At 37.6% G+C, this 5564-nt stretch overlaps 1 pseudogene; it reads right to left on the bottom strand.

Annotated features, from left to right (window-relative positions):
- Positions 1 to 2896: 2896 nt before the first annotated feature.
- On the bottom strand, positions 2897 to 4828 carry LOC123463443 (annotated as a pseudogene).
- Positions 4829 to 5564: the final 736 nt, after the last annotated feature.

The following is a 5564-nucleotide window of genomic DNA, read 5'->3' as shown; positions in this document are numbered from 1 at the left end:
CATGGTTGAGCAAATCTCTCTGGCCTGTGGTTTGAAGGTTTTAGGGTAGATGCCCAGTAGGGAATAACTGGATCTGTTGGTGTCTCTATGGTCAGCTTTTTCAAGAGTCTCCATATTGCTTTCCAAAGTGGTTGTACCATCCTACAGTCCCACCAACAGTGGATGAGTGTTCCTAGTTCTCCACATCCTAGCCAGCATTTATTTTCATTTGATATTTAAAATTTTTTTTTTATTATTTATTTATTTGAGAGCGACAGACACAGAGAGAAAGACAGATAGAGGGAGAGAGAGAGAATGGGCGCGCCAGGGCTTCCAGCCTCTGCAAACGAACTCCAGACGCGTGCGCCCCCTTGTGCATGTGGCTAACGTGGGACCTGGGGAACCGAGCCTCGAACCGGGGTCCTTAGGCTTCACAGGCAAGCGCTTAACCGCTAAGCCATCTCTCCAGCCCTCATTTGATATTTTGATGTTTGCTATCCTTATTGGGGTAAAGTGGAATCTCATAGTTGTTTTAATTTGCACTTCTCTGATGATTAGAGATGATGAACATTTTCTTAAGTGTGTATTTGCCTATTGTATTTCTTCCTCTGTGAACTGCCTGTTCAGCTCTTTGCCCCCATTTTGTGAGTGGGGTGTCTAACTTCTTGCTGTTTAGATTTTTGAATTCTTTGTAGATTCTAGAGATTAGGCCTCTATCAGTTGGATAACCTGCAAATATTTTCTGTGGGTGATCTATGGGCTTTGCTTATTGTATGCTTGTCTGTAAAGAAACTCTTCAGCTTTATGTGATACCATTGGTTGAGTGACTTTGTAAGATTTTGAGCTACTGGAGTTTTGTTCAGGAAATCTTTTTCCATTCCTATATCATGGAAAGTACTTCCTAAATTTTCTTCCAGTAGTATTTGATTTTCTGGTCTTATATTGAGGTCTTTGATCCTTTTGGATTTGGGTGTAGTGCATGGTGAAATTTGCGGATCAAGTTTCAATTTCTTGCATGTGGTTATCCAGTTTGTCCAGCACCATTTGTTGAAGATGCTATCTTTTTTCTAGCCTATATTGTTCGGGCCTTTGTCAAACATCAAGTAGCTATAGTTGTTTGATCCAAAGTCTGGGTCCTCAAGTCTATTCCATTGGTCTATACTCCTGTTTTTATGTCAGTACCATGCTGTTTTTATTAATATGGCTTTGTAATATAGCTTTAGATCAGGTATGGTGATGCCACCGGAGGTATTTCTTTTGCTGAGGATATGTTTGGATATGCGAGGTCTTCTGCCTTTCCATATTCAATTTGAGATTATTTTTTCTATCTCTGTGAAGAACAGTGTAGGGATTTTCATTGGTATTGCATTAAATCTATATATTGCCTTTTGTAGGATTTTCATCTTCACAAAGTTAATTCTGCCTATCCAGGAGCATGGGAGGTCTTTCCATTTTCTCAAGTGCTCCTCACCTTTTTTGAGTGTTTTTATGTTTTCGTTGTATAGATATTTCACTTCTAGGTTAATGTTATTCCAAGGTATTTTTGTTGTTGTTATTGAAAATGGGACTAGGTCACTTATTTCTTTCTCTGTATCTTTGTCATTTGCATATAGAAATGCTACTAATTTTTGTGCATTGACTTTTTATCCTGCTACTTTGCTATAGGAGTTGATTACCTTCAGTAGCTTTGGGATAGAGTCTCTTGGGTCTCTTACATATACAATCATTTCATCAGCGAATAGAGCTAACTTAACTTCTTCCTTTCCAAATTGTATCCATTTTATTTCCTTCTTCTGTCTTATTGCTTGAGCTAGGACTTCCAGTACGATATTGAAAAGAAGGGGTGAGAAAGCACAACCCTGTCTTGTTCCTGATCTTAATGGGAATTCCTCCAGTCTCTCTCCATTAAGTATTATTTGGGCCTTTGGAGCTTTGTATATTGCTTTTATTATGTTAAGATATGAACCAACCATGCCAAGTCTCTCCAGTGTTTTTTTTTTTTTTTTTTTTTTTTAAAGGAGAAAAAAAAAGTTTGTATTTCATCACCTTAAGATTCACAGAGATATCACAGGTTTAGGGCTCAAATCATCACATCTTGATGACTTCTTAAATACTTCTCAAATCACAAAAGTGTAGTAATCTGGAATTATTCTCAAGATTTATAAGCAGTTACAACCAATGATGTTCACCATGAGGAGTACACAGCTATACAAAAATAGAGCTCAGTAAAGGAGAACATTGTAAACATTTTACAATGTTTTAAAACAGGAAAGATGCTGAGGATTTTTCTCAGTAGTCACTAACTAGGTAAGTGTTAATGTTCACTGTGGTATGAAGAGTAATTTGATTATCTCTGCTCAGATATCTATTAAGGTTATTCAAGAAAGAGGATGGATGAACCAACAGTGGTATTAAATCCCAATCATGTTCAAGACAGGTACAATCCAGAACTGTTAAAGCATTCTCAAACTGGTTTCACTGACACTACAAGTGGAATTAAAAACAAAACAAAAAATACATACAGTTTGCTGGAATTTGATACTAACCATTAGAGGAGGTAGTAATTTAATGTGTCAGAACTTCAAATACATCAGCATACTGTAAACAACTCTAAAACATTGTAGGTAACCTTTAAAAACCCATGTAGTGAAAAAGCATTGGAATTTATATAAAATCAATTAAAAAAGCAAAAAATAGAACTAATTAGTAAATTTACTCAAATGAAAGAAGTTTGAATGTTACAGAAATGAAAAATATTAGAAATCTATATATAATAAAAAGTGAATATAAATTAGCCAAATCCATGGACATTTCCAGTTAAACATTCATACAAATACATAATAACCTTTTACCTTTATATAAGGATAAAATAAACATACAAATATAATATGAAGATTCTGGCAAAAAAAAGAGCCACTAAAAATATTCTCAAGTTTAAAAACTGGTGTGGGATATATTTCAATACAACATCCTTTATGAATGTTAAACCCTTGATTTAATTCCATGATTTTATTATGCCAGAAGCATTGGGTCTTCTAATTTTTTTAAAAGAGATACTGGTATAATAATACATTGGCTTATTAATAATTAAGGCATTTTGTATACACAGTATCAGTGTGGGCTAAAACAATTTTATACTGATTATTTACTTTGATGCTTTAAACTTTCAGTCTTTTCAACAGAAGTAGCTGCAGACATTGAAGTGTCTTTTTTTATGTTATAAAACACAGTAAAATTAATGATTGGTTTTTGTAGTTCCTAGTAGTAAGTCCTGTCTTATTTTCTCGCATAGTATAAATTGTAGTCTCACGCAGGACCGCATGAAGACCCATCAGTTCTCACGCCATGCTGCAGACAGCCATAGAAACTGATGCAGCAACAGCGAACAGCCTCCTGGTGTGCAGTCAGCTCAGGGACGCCGAAGCTGCTCCTTTTGGCTATCTTTCCACTTCAATGTGAAGTAGATTGTTAGGGTTTCATTAGTAGTTTCATCATGTGGCTTTTAAAAGAAAAAAAAAATGATTTGATTTCTTCCATAGTCCACAGTTCTTAGAAGAGACTTACTTTTGGAAATCATTTAATCTGGTGATGTTTTCAATAACCAAAAGCTCTGTAGTAGATGAAATTTCTCAATGCAACTGTAATAAATAAGCATCTACATCCCTCTAGTCTTCAATAACAAGCATGAGCTCAGTGCCATGTGAAGCCCACATTTGTAACAAAGGTTCTCCAGCAAAGCTAGGGAGATGGATCCGTGGATAAAGCCCCTGCAGCCCAAGCATAAGGCCTGGAGTTTGGATCTAATTGATGGTCTGCCTGTAACCCCAGTGCTCGTGAGGTCAAGATGAGATCCTAGGGACAAGCTGGCCAGCTAGACTGGCTGAACTGGCAAGCTCTGGAGCTTTGGGTTCCATTGAGACTCTGTCTTAGCTATATTACCAGTATATCCTGGAACCAAAGTAAGATGGTTTTCTTGTTCCCATAATCCACTTAATTGTTGCTTCAAAATCTTAATATTTCCATCATTTATAATTTCCGTTTTGGATGATAGTTCTGACCACCACCTTTTTATTACTGCTTGAAGCCAATTTAAACCAACTATAACATATTCTTCAAATTTGCTTTTAAGTAATGACTTTACTAAAGGCAACAAGTCTACACAGCAGCCAAGTGAGATATATTGCTTTTCTTCCTGTAAACTATTAGTTAGAACAGGAAGGCAATCTACCACAACTCCAAGATCTTCTATCCTCACCAAATAGGCAACAAGTTCAGTTATACTTCTCTTTCTCCAGAAAGTTAAAGCTACATTTAATCTCAAATTCCTGCTGAATAAAACTTGGGCCATTGTTTCATGGTCCTGAGAAACCTCAGAAAAAAAGCCACTGTATTTTGATGATGGGCTTTCTGTTTGTGAAGAACCGGAATCACTAGAGTTGACCAAAAATGTTCGACTATCACGGCGTAATTTTTCAGGAAGGTGGCCTGCACAAGCCAGTTCATTTTCTTTATTTGCCATGTCACAGTCCCCACTTTTAGGGGACTGTTTGTTTCGGTAACAGGGATTTAGAAATGGGTGATGACCTTTCTTTCTGCGACAGATCACCTTGCGTACTTTATCTGGGCTTTTCACGACTTATCCAACTGTTCTACTTATGTAAGCAGCCAACTGTTTTGGAGATTTCTTAACCTCCTTCATGTTCTTATTAGTGAAATTAGAGATCCTCTTTCTAGGAAGATCAATGGAATGATCCTCAATGTTATTACAGGAGTTCCGTTTTTTAACATTGTTGGTTTTAGATGCCATAATCTCTTAAATACCCGCGCCTCATGGTACCGGCGCCTCAGCCCAACCACGGCGCTGTCCAGCCGTGCCCAGCAGCCTAGAGCGTCCCTCGGCTCCCCGGCCGGGCCCCACTCAGAGCCATTCAAACGCCGCCGCGCGCAGCCCTCTCCAGTGTTTTGATAATGAAGTGATGTTTTCTCTTGTCAAAGGCCTTTTCTGCATCTATCGAAATGATCATGTGTTTTTTATGTTTAACCTTGTTTATGTGGTGTATTACATTGACAGATTTCCATATGTTGAACCACCCCTGTGTTCTTGGGATGAATCCCATTTGGTCAAGGTGGATAATGCTTTTGATGTGTTGTTGAATACAGTTTGCAAGCATTTTGTTCAGGATCTCTGCATCTAAGTTTTTCAGGGAAATAGGCAGGTAGTTTACGTTTTTTTATGGCATTTCTGCCTGGTTTTGGAATTAGGGTGACACCAGCTTCGTAAAAGGAGTTGGGTAGCTTTCCCTGTCCTTCAATTGTGTGGCACAGTTTAAGGAAGATTGGTTTGCGTTCTTCCATGAAGATTTGATAGAATTCAGGTGAGAAGCCACCTGGTCCTTTACTCTGCTTTTGGGGGAGGTTTTTTATTACATTTTAAATCTCCATGAGTGTGATGGGTTCATTGAGGTGATTAATCTGCTCTGAGTTTAGCTTTGATAGATGGTATGCATCCAGGAATTTATCCATCTCCTCTACATTATACAGTTTTGTGGAATAGAGGGTTTTGAAATAAGTCCTGATGATTCTCC

The sequence above is a fragment of the Jaculus jaculus genome, chromosome 9 (assembly GCF_020740685.1).
Source record: "Jaculus jaculus isolate mJacJac1 chromosome 9, mJacJac1.mat.Y.cur, whole genome shotgun sequence".
Taxonomy (NCBI): Eukaryota; Metazoa; Chordata; class Mammalia; order Rodentia; family Dipodidae; genus Jaculus; species Jaculus jaculus.
This window is presented reverse-complemented; position numbering and strand designations above follow the sequence as displayed.